We start from the raw sequence: 20,661 nt of genomic DNA on the forward strand, positions 1-20,661 counted from the left end.
ATGACAGATACCAGGAAGAGGAATATCTGGTTGCTGAATGGTCAAACTGTCAAGACAACACCATTTAAGTCAAATAGGGTTGGAGTTAGATAGTGTGCGAAAACAGTATAAAAAGCCTAAAGGAGGGCATAATAGGTAAGGGGGCTGAACTGAGGTTACATCTCTCCTGCGTAGAACTTGTATTCTCTAACTTCTTGCATTCAAAATAAAACTTCTTAATTTTCAACTCAGATCTCCGTCAATTTTTGAACATGCAATGGACCATTTGAGTCCTACAATTGGTGACCCCGACGTGATTGACTGGAGATTGTTAAATAGATGGACGATTGTTTCTGATGCCAAAACCAGAGAGGCCTCTCTATACAAAGGTAAGCAGAAACCTTTTACTTAAATTCTGCTATTGAATATTCTAAATGAACGGTTTTTGGCATCAGTAAATATAGTGTTCATGTATTTGATGATATTTTGACATGCAAGAAATTATAAAATACGTAAATTAAACTACTTACCTGAAAATTGTGAATGAATATAGATGAATAAGTTGTGAGAGAAAGAATAAAGAGAATTAGAGTGGATCACTAGGATCTAGGGGAAGTCCTTTTCTCTAAGGAGGCACTTAGGGTAGACTTTTAGAGTCTAAAGAGAAGTCCTTTTCCCTAAAAAGGCAAAACTAGTTGAAGAAATTTTGTCTTGAGGAAGACAATTGACTCTTCAACAATCAGGATAGATAGTGTATGTAAAAGGCCTACATCTATCTAACGGAGAAGTCCTTTTTCCTGAGAAGGCAAAAAACTTGAAGATCCCTCTGGTCTTGACGAGGACTTGATATCTTCAAGACATTTCTCAAGGATAGCAGGTTTAGTGAATTGAGAAATAGGGAGAGTGTAGGGATAAAATAACACAATAAATAAAATGGAATGGGAATTTGATAGAGAATGTGAGGAATATGATTGTCCTCCTTTAAGACAACAATGGGATAAAATGGTAGATATCTAATTAGCACAAACTGATCAAAAAAGATGGGAAAAACGGATAAAAGAACTGGGAGAATGTACGCTCGAAATGATTGAACATTATAGTATTGATTGTATGTACAAAAAGGGGTCTCTGTTTCAGAAAGTGGGAATAAAAGAGCACAGGAAGCTGTTTTAAGACACAGAAAAGAGGAAGTAAGGCTGTTACACAAGTGAGCCCATGCAAAGAAAGAAAAACAGTTAGATGCAATTTAAGATGGTCTAGAGTGACACTTGCAGCAACTGTGTTGAAACCAAAGAAAAGGGAGGTGAACAGCAAAGAAGCTGAAGCTAAACTGAGTAAAAAACAGGAAGCTGAGGCTGAGACTAAGACTGATCAGATAGCGACCCCCACTGCCCCACCATACAGAGACTATACCAAGATCACTCCAAAACCCAACTAAAACCCAACTATAAGCCAGCAGTCAAAGCAGTTAGTGGTCAATAGAGAACATGAAATTTAAACATTGGGATGGTAAAAAAGGAGCAGCATACATAAATAGATACTTTCAAAGACTGAGAAGAAGCATGCGATGAAAACCAAATGTCTAACGCTGTTACTAATAGAATTTTCAGGGCAGCAGTGTTACAAGGAGTCTCCTGAGGTACCAGGCAGTGATGATACTAAATGGAAAAGGAATGCAGTAGATTTCATAGACAAAGCAGTAGAGAGAGCGGACTAAGAAGGAAGTGAGTTGCTAAAGCTGAAAAAAAGAATTTAGAAACTGTAGCTTGAGAAAAGGAAGTTAGCTAAAAACAGACGTCTAAGCAACAGATTAGCAGTTGCTAGAGAGGGCCTGAATGCCTCCCCACTTCCTGAAACAGACAACCTAATCACACTGTTTACAGATGGTAGCTGCCACAGGGCAGATGATGGAACTATGAAAGCAGGCTTTGCTGTGGTTAAATTACAGAATGATCAATTGGTCACTATACAATCTGGAGCCCCTAATTGGCAAACAATCTGCACAAAAAGCAGAACTATTGGCCCTAATCAATGCATTGAGACACTCAGGACAGGCTGTCAACATCTACTCTGATTCTGCATATGCAGTGTCCACAGCCCACGTGGAGCTGCCTGTGTGGATCAGATGTGGATTCACAACTTCTTCTGGCCGGCCTATTACTCATGAGAAAGAAGCAAGAGAACTCTCTGAAGCCATAATGTTGCCAAACAAAGTGGCTATTATCAAGTGCACTGGTCATTCTCAAGGAACTGACCTAATATTAAAAGGGAATGAAGCAGCAGACTTGGCGGCAAAACGTGCCTAAGGCTACCTACAGGGTCAGTTTGTGGTCACATCTGAGCCAGACGTGACATCCCTCCTACCAGAATTCTTAAGAGAATCCTTATCTGAGAAGCAAGACATGGCTGCTCCTGAAGAAAAGTCTGTGTGGAAAAACAAAGGGGCAATCAGACACGATGATGGCCTTTGGACAGCACCTGATGGTAGAGCTTTGCTCCCAGCGCCACTAGTCTCAAGCGTGTTGAAAGAAGCCCACACATGCACACTGTGGTGATAAGCAAATGTCATGAGCATTGCAATCATGGTGGCATCCTTTTATGCCACACCTAATTTCTGGGTACATAAGGACATGTGACATCTGCACAATGTCAAACCAACTATGAAACCATCTCAGTGATCATTCCCATTGGCAAATGGCCCTGGGGATGAAGTTAAAATTGATTTCACTGACATGATTGAAAAGGTAAATGGTAAACGATACTTACTTGTTTAAATTGATGCGTATACTGGATGGCCAGAGGCCTTCCCGGTGGGCAAGGAAGACAGCACTGCTGTCATTAAATGTCTGATAAACCATTACATCCAACGTCATGGTTTTCCAAGCCGGGTCAGATCTGACAACGGCTCACACTTTAAAAATGAACATCTGGCTGATGTGGAAAAGGCATTGGGTTTAGTACACCAATTCGGGGCAGTCTATCACCCACAGTCACAAGGTAAGTTTGAGCGGTTGAATCTAACATTGTGCACAGATTTTAGCCAATTTGTTTTTCAGACTAAATTGACATGGTTGGCTGTTCTTCCACTGGCCTTGATGTCAGTAAGGAGCTCTGTGAGTAGGGCAACAGGATACACGCCCTTTGAACTGTTGACTGGTCGCCAATTTCCTGGCCCACTGACCCCACTACAATTGGAACCAGTACAACCGTTATCGCACAAAATTTACTATGACAAATTGACTGCTCTAATTGAATCTTTTGACAAAATGTTACCAACTGATTTTAGGGGACACGAATATCCAGCCCCCCTACCTGACCGAACTTGGGACTGGGTGAGATTGAGAATCTACAGCCGTAAATGGAAAGAGCCTCGCTGGTATGCTCCAATTAAGTAATGTCCAACGGACCCACCATCCAGATTATTGGAGGACACCAGAGTGGACCTTGCTTCGCAGGTCCAAGAGAGGGAGTATACCACAGGAGATGCAGAAGGGAGTGAGGGTACCACAAAAGGAGGTGACACACAAACACATACACACGGAAAAATTTCATCCATCACAAAGTAACCTACAAACTTTGCAGTTAGTCCACAAAACTAGGGATTTATTCACAGCCCCTAAAGGAGAAGCTGTAGCCCATTGTGTCAGTGCAGTTGACAAGGTAAAGGCCCAGAGGAGAACAAAAGGTGACTGTGCTATAACTCACGAGGCAGACATAATAGTTTTCCACCTGATCACAAAAACACTCGCTAGAGACCTACCCACATATGAGGACTTTGAGAGCAGTCTAATCTGCATGAGAACGTGGTGTGACACATCACCAGATCAATTGGGTATTTGTCAATACCCCGGCTGGGGTGTGGTTTGGACAAGTTGGAATTTTATAGAGTTCTCCACATTATTGAAAGGACATTTAAAGGTCAGAATATAACCATTTCAGTTTATACGTTAGAATAAGTTTACTGTGCTTGCTATTTTTTATTGTAGCTTTGATATTGATTATATATTACTTGCTGTTAACACAATAACGCTGTGAAAAATAAGATAAAGGGAGGACCTGAATTGAATAAAAAGGAAAACCAGCATCAATAAAACATGAGGGTCAAGTTGTGGGAAAACTGGAAACTACTGGGGATAGTGGGGATATTAACACTGATAATAGTGGGGACAATTCTAGGAGTGGGAAAAAGTCAGAATAGGAATGAAACCCTAACTGTAAAACCAACCAGAGTAAAAAGATCCCTAGGGGAAGAAAACAGATGTTCCAAGTATTATGGAGGGCTGTCCATAGAATATGTAAAGGGAGAGACAACATCTTACACATTTCATCTTACACTTTCATTCACTTATTTTCTCACTTACTGGCTTTGCTCTTCACCTTGTACAATGTCGCTTGCGTGTCTGTCCTTGAGTGCAGGAGAAGCATCGATGGAGGCGCTGGAGCTGGAAGCAGTGGAGTCCCAGATTCGCTCGCTGGAGACGAAGCGAGAGGGCCTCAGGGCTATGCTCTTAACCCGTACTCGCTCGTCTGAGGTAACTGTTCGATACAATGACAATTTTCCTGCTTCCTCAACCCCGTGTGCTTCTCTGTCCAGGCCCAGCGCACCGAGGACGCGGTTCACCCAGGTGTCGTTCACGCCGACACCTGGCTACCACGGCCCCTGGGTGCAGCCGCGTAAGGTGCTTACCAGGTCCCGGGGCAGAACGTCTCCTCCTCCGGTGTTCGAGATCCCCACGGAGAACCGCTTCGCCCCTCTCCGCGAGACAGGTCGCGATGTGGCCATCATTGGCGACTCAATCGTGCGCCACGTCCGCTCCGCTTCCTCCAAAGGTAACAAAGTACGCACTTTCTGCTTCCCTGGTGCCCGAGTTAAGAATATTTCTGCACAGATACCTACTATCCTGAGCGCTGCTGAGAGCCTCAGTGCCGTCGTCCTCCACGTGGGGAGGAACGACACCGGGCTCCGGCAGATGGAGATCCTGAAGAAGGACTTCAGGAGCCTGATCGAGACGGTTCGACGCACCTCGCCCGCCACGCAGATCATCGTTTCTGGACCGCTTCCTACCTACCGCAGAGGAAATGAAAGGTTCAGTAGACTTTTCTCCCAATCTTTTCTGGGAGCGTCCTAGGCTTTTCCGCGCTGACGGGCTGCACCCCAGTCGAGCTGGAGCTGAACTCCTGTCGGACAGCATCTCCAGAATACTTCGCTCTATCTGACTAGTAAGTAAAAATTCACAAAATTCACAATTTAGCCATACAGACTCCTATTCATCCCACATCAATAACAATAATGCATACCTAGCTAACCCCATAGAGACTGTGTCTGTTCCTCGCAATATTAGATCAAGAAACAAACGTGCTGTGTGCTCCAGAAATAATCTATTAGGAATTAAACCAGAAAAACCACTAAAAAGTGAAAATACAAATTTCATGAAGCTTGGTCTCCTAAACATCAGGTCACTAGCACCTAAAGCACTTATAAATGAAATAATAACAGATAACAATCTTAATGCACTCTGTCTCACTGAAACCTGGCTGAAACAAAATGACTATATTAGTCTAAATGAAGCAACTCCTCCAGGATTCCTATATAAACATGAGGCTCGTCAAACTGGTTGGTGGTGGAGTTGCGTCAATCTTTAGTGATATTCTTAATGTTAATCAGAGAAACGGACTTATGTTTAGCTTCTTTGAAGTATTAGCGCTTAATGTTGTCCTTCCAAACACTATGCAAAAACCTATGTTATCTCTCGCTCTAATCACCATATATAGACCACCAGGACCCTATGTCAATTTTCTAAAAGAATTTTCTGATTTTATCTCTGACTTACTAGTTAAAACAGATAACATACTAATTGTAGGAGACTTTAATATCCACATAGATGACGCTAACGACACATTAAGGCTCGCGTTTATGGACCTACTACTTTCACTAGGGATAAAGCAAAATGTTATTGGTCCAACCCATCGCCTAAAGCATACACTAGATCTAATTCTGTCTTATGGAATTGAGGTCATTGATGTAGACAATATACCACAAAGTGATGATATTACAGACTACTACCTCTTACTATATAAGTTGTGTTTACCTGAAATTAGCAGATCCGCTCCGATTTATCGCCCTAGTAGAACTATTGTTCCATCCACTAAAGATGAATTTATAAATAACTTACCTGATCTTTCTCTACTTCGAAATGCACCCGTAAACGCAAATGACCTTGATGTAGTAACCAGCAGTATGGATGCCATTTTTTCTAGCACTCTAAATACTGTGGCACCCATCAAACTAAAAAAGGCTAGAGAGAATAAAACTACACCATGGTATAATAGTCATACTCGCGCTCTCAAAACAGCAACCCGTGCCCTGAAACGTAAATGGAAAACTAATTTAGAAGTCTTTAGAACTGCGTACAAAGACAGTATGTCCAGCTATAGGAGGGCTTTAAAATCTGCCAGGGCTGAGCACCTCCGCAAACTGATAGAAAATAATCATAACAATCCTAGATTCCTATTTAACACCATTGCTAAATTGACAAATAATCGGTCATCTTTGGAAGAAAACGTTCCACCGCAAATTAGTAGTGATGACTTCATGAATTTTTTCAGTGATAAAATAGAAGGCTTTAGACAGAAAATAGGAGATATTAAACTTTATGCACCGCCTTATACTTCAGATCCAGTAAACACGCCACTGAATCTAAATAACCTACAGTGCTTTAAAATCATAGAACAGGAAGAGCTAGATAAAATTATAAATAGCTCTAAACCAGCTACGTGTATATTGGACCCAATTCCAACAAAATTACTGAAAGAATTGCTACCTGTTATAGGAGAACCTCTTCTTAACGTTATCATTTACATTTACATTTACATTTAGTCATTTAGCAGACGCTTTTATCCAAAGCGACTTACAAATGAGGACAAGGAAGCAATTTACACAACTATAAGAGCAGCAGTGAACAAGCGCTATAGACAAGTTTCAGGTGTGTAAAAGTCTAAGAAGCAAAACATTAGTAGAAAAATTTTTTATTTTATTTTATTTTTTTTGAGAGAGAGAGAGAGAGAGAGAGAGGGCACAGTGGTATAGCCAGAGAGGCAGTTGCAGATTAGGAAGGAAAGTGGAGACTAAACAGTTGCGTTTTTAGTCGTTTCTTGAAGACAGCAAGTGACTCTGCTGTTCTGATGTAGTTAGGGAGTTCATTCCACCAACTGGGCAGATTGAATGTGAGAGTTCGGGAAAGTGATTTCTTCCCTCTTTGGGATGGAACAACGAGGCGACGTTCATTCACAGAACGCAAGTTTCTGGAGGGCACATATATCTGCAGAAGTGAGAGCAGATACGAAGGAGCACAGCTAGAGGTCACTTTGTAAGCAAACATCAGAGCTTTGAATTTGATGCGGGCAGCAATTGGCAGCCAGTGCAAACGGGTGAGTAGCAGAGTGACATGTGCTCTTTTGGGTTCATCAAAGACCACTCGTGCTGCTGCGTTCTGAAGCAGCTGAAGAGGTTTGATAGAACTAGCTGGTAGCCCGGCTAGCAGAGAGTTGCAATAGTACGGTTTGGAGAGGACAAGAGCTTGAACAATGAGTTGAGCAGTATGTTCAGATAGGAAGGGTCGGACCTTTCTGATGTTGTAGAGTGCGAATCTGCAAGATCGAGCAGTTCTAGAAATGTGGTCAGAGAAGTTCAGTTGGTCATCAATCGTAACTCCAAGGCTTTTTACCATTTTGGATGCAGTGATGGTTGCTCCATTCATCTGGATTGAAAAGTTATGGTGAAGAGTCGGGTTGGCAGAAACTTCAAGCATTTCCGTTTTCATGAGGTTAAGCTGGAGATGATGATCTTTCATCCAGAGTGAAATGTCTGACAGGCAGGCTGAAATGCGAGCTGGAACTGAGGGATCATCAGGGTGAAAAGAGAGGTATAGCTGGGTATCATCAGCATAGCAGTGGTAGGAAAAACCATGTTTCTGGATGACTGTTCCTAAAGATGCCGTGTAGATAGAGAAGAGAAGTGGCCGAAGCACAGAGCCCTGAGGTACCCCAGTGTTTAGATGCTGTAGGTTGGACACCTCTCCCCTCCACGACACCCTGAATGACCTGTCCGAGAGGTAAGAACTGAACCATTGAATAACAGTGCCTGCGAAGCCCAGTGACTCAAGCGTAGATAGCAGGATCTGGTGGTTTACAGTGTCAAAAGCAGCTGATAAATCCAGCAAGATGAGGACAGATGATTTAGAGTCTGCTTTAGCCAGTCTGAGATCCTCCACGACCGAGAGCAGGGCAGTCTCAGTTGAGTGGCCTTTCTTAAAGCCAGATTGCTTGTTGTCCATGAGGTTGTTTTGAGTAAGAAAGTCTAGGACTTGATTGAACAACAATTTCTCCAAAATCTTGGCCATGAATGGAAGCAGGGATACCGGTCGGTAGTTTTCAAGTAGCGTTTGATCCCGGTTGGGTTTCTTTAGCAGAGGGGTTACCCTAGCCTGCTTAAATGAAGTAGGGAATAGACCAGAGTCAAGAGATGTGTTAATTATGTGAGTCAGTGTTGGTATGACTGCAGGAGAAATGGCTTGCAGGAGATGAGAGGGAATGGGATCTAGCGGACAGGTGGTTGCATGGCTTGATAGCACGAGATTGGACACCTCAGACTCAGAGAGCTGGGAGAAAGAGGTGAGTGTGTGTGGTGTTGGTGGTGTATCTTGCGTGTTTGTTGTAGGTGCAGCAAATTGAGCACTGATTTTTGCAGTTTTGGTGCAAAAGAATGTAGCAAAGTCATCAGTAGTGAGTGTGGAGGATGCGGGTGGAGGAGGAGGATAGAGGAGGGAGGAAAATGTTTTAAAAAGCAAGCGAGGATTGGTGGCACTGTTGACTTTCTGACGGAAGTATGTCTGCTTTGCAGAAGTAACCTCAGTCGAGAAAGAAGACAGAAGAGTTTGGTATGCTATGAGCTGTTCAGGATTTTTAGTTTTTCGCCAACTTCTCTCAGCAGCCCGGAGTTTTGAGCGATGCTCATGGAGAACATCAGAGAGCCAGGGTGCAGGAGGATTGGCCCGGGTTGGTCTGGATGTAAGAGGGCATAGTCTGTCTAGACATGATGTTAGCGTGGAGCAGAGTGTATCAGTGGCACTGTTCGTATCAAGTGCAGAGAGTTTGCAAGATGGAGGAAGAGAGTTAGAAACAATGGTGGATAGTCTATTGGGTGAGAGAGAGCGTAGGTTTCTGCGAAAGGCAACTAGAGTTGGAGTGTGTGGCGGCTCAGGAGTAATGTGGATGTTGAGAGAGAGGAAATGATTCGATGTTTGTAGTGGAGTTACTAGTGTTTGATCAGCGAGGCAATGTCGAGTGTAAATAAGGTCTAGTTGATTACCTGATTTGTGAGTAGCAGAAGTAGGTGCTCTTTTGAGGTCGAAAGATGCAAGCAGAGTCTGGAAGTCAGCAGCTTGAGGTCTTTCAATGTGGATGTTGAAGTCACCTAGCACCAACAAGGGAGTGTCATAATCAGAAAAAGATGAGAGAAGAACATCCAGTTCATCTAAGAAGTGACCTAATGTACCCGGTGGGCGGTAGATGACAACCACATTTATGCGAAAGGGGTGGATAATGGTGACTGCATGGAATTCAAATAGCTGATTTTTGGCAGGGACGGTCTCTGAGTGAATTTCCATTCTTTGGAAATCAGTAGTCCAGTCCCACCCCCTCTCCCTGTCTGACGAGGAGTGTGGGAAAGAGAGAAATTAGTAGAAAGAGCTGCATGTGTAGCAGTGTCCTCCGGTCTCAACCAGGTTTCAGTTAGAGCCATGAGACTAAAGTCAGAATGAGTGGCTATGGAGGTAATAAAATCTGCTTTGTTAACAGCAGACTGACAATTCCAGAGGCCCACAGAGAGAGAGAGTTGTGAAATAGAGGATACATGAATTGATCGAAGGTTGTGAGGGTTGCGCCTGCAGCGTACCTCCCGTGCTCTGCGAGTATTAGTAACAACAGGAATTAGTAAACACATAATAAAGTGCAAGGAAAACAATAATGAGTGCAGAGAAAAGGAAAAAAAATAAAGTAAGAAGTACTCAAGTGCTTTGTTGGTGTCTTTGCTCGGTGGAGTCGCGCAGGTAGAGTCGATGGTCTTTACACTCGTCGGTCTTAGAGTCGCGCAGGTAGAGTCGATGGTCTTTACACTCGTCGGTCTTAGAGTTGCGCAGGTAGAGTCGATGGTCTTTACACTCGTCGGTCTTCACACGAGGCGGGCTTCACACGAGGCTGCCGCGACCGCTGCCGCGGTGATACTAGTCGCTTTATATACACCCCCGAGCGCTTTGTTAATTGAGTTCAGCTGGACACGCCTCGAAGTTAAAAAACACGCGAAAATTGCAGCGGCGGGGGCGCGAAAAACCTCCCGCTCGGCACACAAGCTCTTACAGTAAACAAAGGAAACAGTGGCTAAAGCTTGCTAGTACTAAACACAGATAGCTGAAAACAATTTTAAATGTCCAACAACCAATACACAACCAGCTGAAACAAGTCTAAGTGTTCTCGAACCAAACACAGCAACTGAAAACAGGTCTAAATGTACTTACTCGGTGTTGCTCTCGGTGCTAACGTGCTTCTCAACTCTTCTTTATCTTTAGGCCATGTTCCAAATCCTTACAAGTTAGCTGTTATTAAACCTATTATTAAGAAATCACAACTGGACCCAAGAAACTTAGCTAATTATAGGCCTATTTCAAATCTTCCATTTATATCTAAACTACTAGAAAAAGTTGTTTCTGCTCAATTATGCTCCTTTCTGGAGACGAACAATGTTTTTGAAGTGTTTCAGTCAGGTTTCAGAGCTCATCACAGTACAGAAACTGCATTAGTGAAAATAACCAACGATTTACTCTTAGCTGCTGACCAAGGGTGCATCTCGCTATTAGTTCTACTCGATCTTAGTGTGGCATTTGACACCATTGACCATGGTATCCTTATTAATCGCTTAAAGTCTACAGGTGTCCAGGGACATGCCCTACAATGGTTTAAGTCATACTTAGCTGACCGTTACCAGTTTGTGAATATTAATGGACAGCCTTCACAAGTCAACCCAGTAAAATACGGGGTGCCTCAAGGATCAGTTTTAGGCCCTTTGCTGTTTACAATATACATGCTACCCCTGGGAGACATTATTACAAGACATGGGATCAGCTTTCACTGCTATGCAGATGATACACAATTATATATTTCAACTAAACCTGACGAGACGTCTAAACTGTCCAAGCTAACTGAGTGTATTAAAGATGTTAAAGACTGGATGACCAACAATTATCTTCTCTTAAACTCAGACAAAACAGAATTATTACTTATTGGGCCTAAATCCTGTACACAGCAGATCTCACAACTCGACCTACAATTAGAGGGATACAAAGTTAGCGTTAGCTCTACTATAAAAGATCTGGGTGTCATATTAGACAGCAATTTAACTTTTAAAAATCATATATCCCATGTCACAAAAACTGCTTTCTTTCATCTGAGAAATATCGCTAAGTTACGAAGTATGCTATCCATCTCAGATGCAGAAAAGCTAGTCCATGCTTTTATGACTTCTAGGCTGGACTACTGTAATGCACTGTTTGCTGGCTGCCCAGCATCCTCTATTAACAAACTTCAATTAGTACAAAATGCAGCTGCCAGAGTTCTTACCAGGTCTAGAAAATTTGATCACATCACCCCAATTTTATCCTCCTTATACTGGCTGCCTGTTAAGATTCGTATTGAATTTAAAATATTGCTTCTTACATATAAAGCTTTAAATAATCTAGCTCCTGTTTATCTAACCAATCTTCTGTCTCGCTACAATCCAACTCGCTCTTTAAGGTCTCAAAACTTAGGGCTTCTGGTAATACCTAGAATAGCAAAGTCGAGTAAAGGAGGTCGAGCCTTCTCATTTATAGCTCCTAAACTCTGGAATAGCCTTCCTGATAACGTCCGAGGCTCAGACACACTCTCCCAATTCAAAACTAGATTAAAGACCTATCTGTTTAGTAAAGCATACACTTAGTGCACCACTTAGCGGGCTTCCACACAGGTTCTGCATCTTGTTGATATACACTATGAACAGCAGCTACGCTAATTATCTTCTTTATTCTCCATTTCCACTTAGGGATACTCTTCCCGAGGCCCTCAGACTATGCAGAGTCACTGATTCGATCCAAGACCAACGACGAGATGATCCCAAGGTTCCCATATCCTGGACCAGGCCGTATCCTGAGCAGCTACTGTGATGGTCATGGAGGAGTGGAGAACATGAGACTGATTCCTGTGACGCTTCAGAGACAGACGAGTCTTCGCTGAGGCCAGCTTCCAGCCTCCGCCACTGAGACTGCAGCTCTGCACGAGACGTTTGGCCAGCGGAGAAATTAAAATGATCGTCCCCAACTGAGCCTGGTTTCTCTCAAGGTTTTTTTCTTCACTTCCGCCATTAGTGAAGTTTTTTTCCCTCTCCGCTGTCGCCTCTGGCTTGCATGGTTCAGGATCTATAAAGCTGCGCATCGTTGGATTTGCTCTTCAATATTTGGACTGTCAGTAGTGATTATTAAACCACACTGAACTGAGCTAAACTGAACTGAACTTAAACACTACAAACTGAACTACACTGTTCCTATTTACTATGACTTTTTATGTGAAGCTGCTTTGACACAATCTACATTGTATAAGCACTATACAAATAAAAGTGAATTGAATTGAATTTGATCTATGTCAGGTAATTGATTGTGGGGGACACAATAGTTCGTGGCGAGGTTATGACGTATATGTTTGTTTTGATCAGACTATGAATGCATGGTGTAACACGATGGGTAAGGCAGATCATAAGTGGTGTAGAGGGTGGGATCAAGTAGTGGGGTACACAGGGAAATGGACGCCAAACCCAACATGGTTAGGGAATTTTAAAAACGAGTGGAGAAAACTGAAAATACAAAGGGATTATAGTCCTAATCAGAACCCTATAACTATGTCCATAAGGGAGTGGACAAGATACCCCTAGATGAGACCCATAATGCTGGGAAAAACAGTTGAGATATCAGGAACTGACCCCCTGGGAATCATAGAAGTTGAGTTTTTAGACAGGGTCAATGTAATAGATAGAAACAAGACAACGACTATAGGACCCCAATCAGAGATCATAGTAGGGAAATTAGAGGTTGAAGGGTTGTAATAGAATGGACTATACCAAATTAACCCCAGAGGATATACTAGAGAAAGCATATTAACCCTTTGTGGTGCAAACAGATTATCAACAATGCAGGGGATATAATAGGACCTTGGGCTCGGGGAGGACTATATTATTACTGTGGAGGGAAAGATTGTTTGTAAGAATAAAAGGGAAAACTACGGAAGGTATATGTGCAATGGTTAGGTTGGCAGCACCAGTAACACTGATTGGCAAGAGATGAGAGGGAAGGGGTGAAAGTATAGCTGGGAGAAGAAAAAGGGACGCAACGTTTGACTTGACCACAAATTCCCCAACCTATATAGATTCAATAGGGGTCACGAGAGGAGTCCCTGATGAATACAAAACTAGTAGACCAAATTGCTGCCGGGTTCGAGAATATCCCAATAATTTCAGCCCTATTCCCTGTCACCCCAAGTAAAAATGTGGATAGAATAAATTATGTGCACTATAATGTGATGAGATTGGCAAATCTGACACGAGACACCGTAGAAGGATTATCAGAACAATTGGCCACAACCTCATTACTGGCAATACAAAATAGAATAGCACTAGACATTCTATTGGCGGGAAAGGGCAGGACCTGTGCCATTTTCCAAGATTTTTTGCTGCACTCCTAGATGGATCGGTGACAAGGGCTTTAGAAGGATTAAAAACCATCTCAAAAACAATAGCAGAACACTCTGGTGTAAATAACCCATTTGATGATTGGCTGACCGGTGTGTTTGGAAAATATAAAACTATGTTTACATCAATTTTGATCTCTATAGCTACATTTGTGGCCATAATAGTGACCTGTGGATGCTGTTGCATCCCGTGTATCAGAACATTGTGTAACAGGGTGATAATAGCAGCAATTGAAAAGAAAGATGGAGCTCCACCCCTTACACAATGCCTCTACTGGTATCTTCTGGAAATAATGATGAGGAATAAGAGGAGGAGGAATATGACTTATAAATGTTGTTTTTTTCCCAATAACTGTGCTTCTTTGCAAATGCTGATTCGTCACAAGTTATATGTTTTCTAGATATTGATGTTTGAGAAATTTGCTGTTTGAAAAGGTGTTAAGATTTAAATTTTGATTATTGAAATGTTTGTAGTCTAGATAATTTCAGTGTGATTGACTCAGCTGACATGTTGTGGTTGCCCAAACGTCAATTAGGGGATCGACTGGGTGACTTTCCCCACAGGAGTTTTCGGCCCAGTCCAGCCTGAGCACACTGGTTTGTAGGGAATGTTATTTTTTATTATTATTACGTTTTAAGTAGTTTTCTTTCTAGTAGTCTGATATGATGTGTCAGGTGAACATGTGGTGGCTGCCCATACGCCAACTAGGGGGCTGCTTGGGTGTCTTTCCTCACAGAGGTTTTCGACCCAAGCTCATCTGGACATATTGGACCAAGAATTCTGAGATTTTTTTTAAGTGTTTATTAAAGTGGTGTGGCCTCTTTCAGAGGCCAAGAGAGGGATTGAAGGATAGCATTTTTTATTGTTAGATTTTGCTAAATATTTACTAATAAATGCAGTCATGAAGGCTTTTGCTTTAAAGGGTTAACTGCTATATTATGTGCACAAGTATAGGGAAGTATTGCAGGTTGCAGAGAACAGCCCATCCTGTTATCGAGTGTGGGTGCATAGAAAATGATGAAAGGTCTGAGAATGACAGGACGTATGAGCTCTGTGTACGTGCTCTGAAACATCTGCCTTAAAAGGTGAACTGTTAAGAGAAGATGACAGATACCAGGAAGAGGAATATCTGGTTGCTGAATGGTCAAACTGTCAAGACAACACCATTTAAGTCAAATAGGGTTGGGGTTAGATAGTGTGCGAAAACAGTATAAAAAGCCTGAAGGAGGGCATAATAGGTGAGGGGGCTGAACTGATCTCTCCTGCGCATTTTCAACTCAGATCTCCATCAATTTTTGAACATGCAATGGACCATTTGAGTCCTACACACCCCAAGCCCAACCCCCACCCTCCCACCCCGTTCCCAAGAATTCAAGAGAATGTAAAAATCTTTACGGTTCTGTGAGTCTCTTCTTTGAATTCTACATACTACTACTAGTATGTAGAATGTGTTTCATTTCCTTATATTTTAACAATGGCAACACAGTGATTCAGTGGTTACCACTGTCGCCTCACAGCAAGAAGTTTGCTAGTTTGAGTCCCTGTTGGGTCAGTTGGCATTTCTGTGTGAAGCTTGTATGTTCTCCCCTTGTTCACGTGGGTTTCCTCTGGGTGCTGTGGTTCCCCCACAGTCCAAAGACATGTGCTATAGGTGAATTGAATGAACTGAATTAGTAGGATGTGTATGTGAGAGTGTATGGGTGTATTGCAGCTGGAAGGGCATCCGCTGTGTAAAACATCTGCTGGATAAATTGCAAAAATCAGTCCAAGGCACTCGAAAGATGTGGAAAAAAATATTGATATGCTGGATAAGTTGGCGGTTCATTCCGCTGTGGTGACCCCTGATGAATAATGGGGACTAAGCCAAAAGTAAATGAATGAAGATTTTAACAAAATTTTTACTCTTTCATTATCTTTTGAATTTTCTGTTTCCCTAGTTGGATTGTTTATTTTTCATTTAGCTAATATCCTTTACTTTTTGTTATAAAACCAGTATGTGTAGCAGTATGTAGTACTGGTGTAACCAAAGGGGAGAATCAGGTGACAATGGAGAGAAGATCCACATGCAGCTTTATTCAGAGTCGTAAAACAGACAATGGTCAAACACAGGAGCAAACAGGTACATACAAGGAAATCTGGAAGTGTAGTCAGGTCACAAGCAAATGGTCGATGCAGGAGGCAGACAACATAAACAAGAGGATGAAGCAAGGGTCAAACATGGAGAGACTAATCCAGGAAATTATTTCGTAATGTTACATGGTATAAACCAACAAAACTGGTGATCGTGACCACTGGGATACAAGTGTTGTGTTCTCTCCAACACAGCTCATTGTGAAAGGTACCCCTGTATACATTTTTGTAGAGCACGAATTATGTAGCCAGAGGTACTTATGGCTGCATTTGGTCTTGAAAGCGAATGCTACGAGGCAGTATGACACCACTGACGGCTTCTGTTTCTTTTTGTGCTAGCAGCTGACCACTTACCTCCATGTAGACGGCTTTTCTGCTGTTACCAGTTTGCCCAGTGGCTTGCCATGTTTGTGGGCGGACTTGAGACATAAAGAGGAGTTGACGGGTTTGAGTCCGGTGAAGAATGGTTCCAGAAAGCAGGTTAAAAAAAATAAAGGCAAAAAATGGCGAGGAACAGATCTGCGTTCACCTGCTGAGAGGAGGAGAACCTCGTAAGTGCCACTCCTGACCCAGTGACCAGCCCAACACCACCGATCTGCAGGGAGCGCTTGCCAGAGCCCACCGCAGATGGAGAGCCACCCGCGGTGCTCGAGCCATCGCCAACGAGAACGACAGAGCAGAATACCATCGTGGAGGAGGAGCTCACGGAACCATCTGATCAGGTGCGAGAGCCAGCAACATCGCCCAATGTGGGAGTAATGGTGGAGATAAAGGATCTGAACGAGGGTTCCACGCCCCCAACCCACCCCCCCTGCTAAGGATGAGCAGCTGCTGGACACTGGGGTGTTGCTCATAGACTTCAGGAGCGAGGTCAAGCCCCTTCTGCTGTTCCCAGACAGCAAAGATGTTTCTCTATGCAAACTGTTTCCAGACAGCCTCCTTGTCCCCTTGTTTCCTAAAAAGATAAGCCCCAGGGTCTTGAGCAGCACCCACCCAACCCACCCTCTCCTTCTCCGCATTTGATAGAGTCTCCAGCCAGTCAGCCAGCTCCAATTCCTCTACTGGTAGCTAGCCCCTCAGCTCACCCTCAAGCTGCTAAGGGAGATCAGCACCCTCAGCTGCAGACTCCCCCTCGGCCCTCCGAGCTGCCGGCTCTGCATTGGCTCACTCATCCCTCGTCTCCTCCTTGGACCGTCAGCTCCGCCAGGCTCCCTTGTCCCTCCGACTCTGCCTTGGTCAGTCGTCGCCCCTACACCTCGGGACTCCACTCCTTTGGCTGTGCTTCGTCTCTCCGACCTGTGGGCTACGTTGAGCTTCTCCCTCCCTCCAGCTATGCCTTGGTCTTCTGTCACTCTGGCTCCACTGCTCAGGTGAGCTGTCTGCTCCACCTCGGCCCTTCAGGACCTCGATGTCACCCTGGCTCTATGGCTCTCCGTCTCCATGTGTATGTGTGTGTACTGCAAATGACATTTGTGTGAGATTCATCGTTTCAGAAAGGTTTAAATGAATTCCACCATAAATACATGAAATAAACATACTTGGTATTTTTGACTAATGAGCTGTATTTCAGTTTCATCCGTGTCTCTATCACTGACTGCTGTTTATCTGACGTAATGCATGATGAGAAGCAGACAAGCACGTGGGAACAGTGAGCGGGGAGAACAGTGGGCGGGGAGAACAATGAGTGGCGAAAAGCAGCTCATTTGCATTTAAAGCCACATGCTACAAAAACAGCTATACACTATACTCAGACACCAAAATGGGCATATTCTGGAGCATGGGCGTTGCTAGGCCTATTTTAGGAGGGCTGTAACCCCCCTATATTTCTACTTAGCCCCCCTAAAACTTTTGCGATTAGCTCATAAACTGTACACTAAATTATCGCCTCAGTCCCCTTTAAATTTGATTCGGCAGAATTCGGCACAGCTGTTTCCTCCAGCAAAAAATTTAACTCTTAACGAACATTTCGCTAATTTTATTTCAAAATGAACTACCAGTAATAAACACTTTACAGTTTGTGTGGCATATACTATATACCATACACTCTTGCATAGAAAGGATTAAACAGTGACAGAAGCACTTAGAGAATGTACTCGTTTTAACTGTCAATGAGTCACTGACAGATAGAAACATCAAGTGCTGTCTGGTATTAAAAAAATACTTCTTATCTATTATTATAATTCAGATCGTGAAATATGTGAATTAGCCTGTAAGTTTAAAAATATATATATTTATAATTATGTCATTTAATTAGAAAAGTGGCAGTTTATTTATTTAATACATGGAAAAAAACAAATGCACTTGAATATAGAAAGTGGATTTTACTACAGTGGGTTTAGCCTATTTGGCTTATTCAGAACTTAAATGGCTGTGCCTGTCTATGTAATACAGTGGATGGTATACAACCAATATTAAACAAACATAACAAACATTTTTAAGTGTATTTCTATTAAATTACTACTTATAAATGTAATATTAGGCTCTCTCTCTCTCTCTCTCTCTCTCTCTCTCTCTCTCTCTCTCTCTCTCTCTCTCTCTCTCTCTCTCTCTATATATATATATATATATATATATATATATATATATATATATATATATATATATACATTTTATTTTACCTTATAAGGAGCTGAGCCCCCCTAAAATGAAATCCTAATATTGCCCCTGTTCTGGAGGCTATAAAAAATTATCTCATGGGAATTTTGAGTTAAAACTTTACATACATTAAACTATTAATATTATTGTTTTCATATTTTTATACCTTATTTTACTAGATATAAATTGTCTAATATAAAATTCCAGTTTGACTTAGAGTTTGGTTTGCTCTCTCAGGAATTGCAATACATTCTCAATTAATTTCTGAATGCCCCATAACCTTGAAACTCACAAGATAAGCTTTTTTGTAAAACGGCTGGAGCTTCAAGAACAGGGTTCTAAAGAGGCTGTGTAAAGAATTAGCTGTTCAGTTATATAAGAAGAGAAGGTCAAATGAAGAAGAAATAAAAGATGCACAAATATAAGAAATTGAAGTGGAGTGAAGACTGATGTATGTCATGTTAAAATTTACCAGAACTAAAATCAGGAAACAAAATGGTCATGACTTTTAATCAGTCTGGGAATGATAACTGCAATATAGAATACTCTATTTAAGTTGAAAATCAACTTTTGGAAGCTGTTTGGACAGAACTTTGTTTAGGTATACTGTGTCAACAGTCATATTGGAGTGATATAAACACAAAAAGTCTCTTTTTTACAATTTACTGACGTTAAAATAGGACCCAAATTCCAGTGATTTTGAGGCTCACCACAGCGTGACGTGGGAGTGTGGTTTTCTCCACCCATCGAATTGACTGACAGGTGCCATGTCTCCATAATAACATGTATACACATGTCCACAGATCATTTTTTGCAAAGAAACTGGAATTAAAACATATGTTACAGCTCTCTGTAATCAGCTGCAACTCAATAATTAATTTTAAAGTTTAAAACCTTTTTAAAACATGTTTGTAATAAAGACAGTGAAATTGATATGTAATTCTTAACTGATATAATCACCACAGCCGCATGGTGTCAGTAAACGCTTGTGTGTGTGTGTGTGTGTGTGTGCGTGTGTGTGTGTGTGTATTTGCCGTATGAGAGTGTGTGCGTGTGCAGGCCTTAGTACATGTGTGTAATAAGTGTGTAATAAAGACAGTGAAATTGATATGTAATTCTTAACTGATATAATCACCACAGCCGCATGGTGTCAGTAAACGCTTGTGTGTGTGTGTGTGTGTGTGTGTGTGTGTGTGTGTATTTGTGGTGTGTGTGCATGTGTGTGTTTATTTATATGTGTGTGTGTGTGTGGGTATGTATGTGTGTGCGTGCGTGCATGTGTGTGTGTAAGGGTACTGCAAACAGCATTTGTTTGACTCATTTCAGAAAGGCTTGAATAGACTTCACCACAAATACATCAAATAAACTTACTGGGTATTTTTGACTAGTGTCTGTCTCTATTATTGATGGCTGTTTATCTGACATAAGGCATGAGAAGCAGACATGTACGTCGGAGCGGTGGGCGGGGGGAAAAATTTCATTTGCATTTAAAGCAAGAGGCTACAAAAACAGCTACGTTGTCCTTAGACACCAAAATGGGCAGATTCTACATTATATAATATCTGATAGGTAGAGCCAGACGGAATCTGTGGAGGTTTTTTTTCTATTTCTGCAAAGAATTTTGGTAAAAATCTGTGGATTTCTGTGGAATGATTTTGGGGGTATCATAACTAAAACCTTAATGTATGAAATAAAAAGTAATACCTTTTTAACTTTTATTTAATGTTTAAAATGCAAATCCAATTAGATCCACTTTATTTGGTAAACAAAGTCTCTCATATAAAATCTATACAAAAATACAGAAAATATTACTGTACAAACTGCATTGTACATAAATCAGATGAACATTTTCATATTAGTCAATAATATTACTGTAAATAATTTAAAAACTGAATAAATATAGATTTACACACATTTACTCTTGTAAATAATGATGGGCTAAAAATCTGCAGAAATCTGCGGAAAATCTGCAGAATTTTGTGCGCGCAGATTCCGTGTGTGCCTACTGATAGGTATTTTGAGCTGAAATTTTACAGAGATATTCTGGAGACAACAAAGTGTTATTTTTATACATTAAATTTTTCTCAACTTGAAAAACTTTAGGTTTATGATTAAAAATAAACCTATACTCT

The 20,661-nt window shown here is 41.8% G+C and overlaps 1 pseudogene; it reads left to right on the forward strand.

Moving 5' to 3' along the window:
• The first annotated feature begins 1,894 nt into the window (after positions 1-1,894).
• LOC130247954 (protein NYNRIN-like) lies at positions 1,895-3,374 on the forward strand (annotated as a pseudogene).
• The last annotated feature ends 17,287 nt before the right edge of the window (positions 3,375-20,661 follow it).

The sequence above is a fragment of the Danio aesculapii genome, chromosome 20 (assembly GCF_903798145.1).
Source record: "Danio aesculapii chromosome 20, fDanAes4.1, whole genome shotgun sequence".
Taxonomy (NCBI): Eukaryota; Metazoa; Chordata; class Actinopteri; order Cypriniformes; family Danionidae; genus Danio; species Danio aesculapii.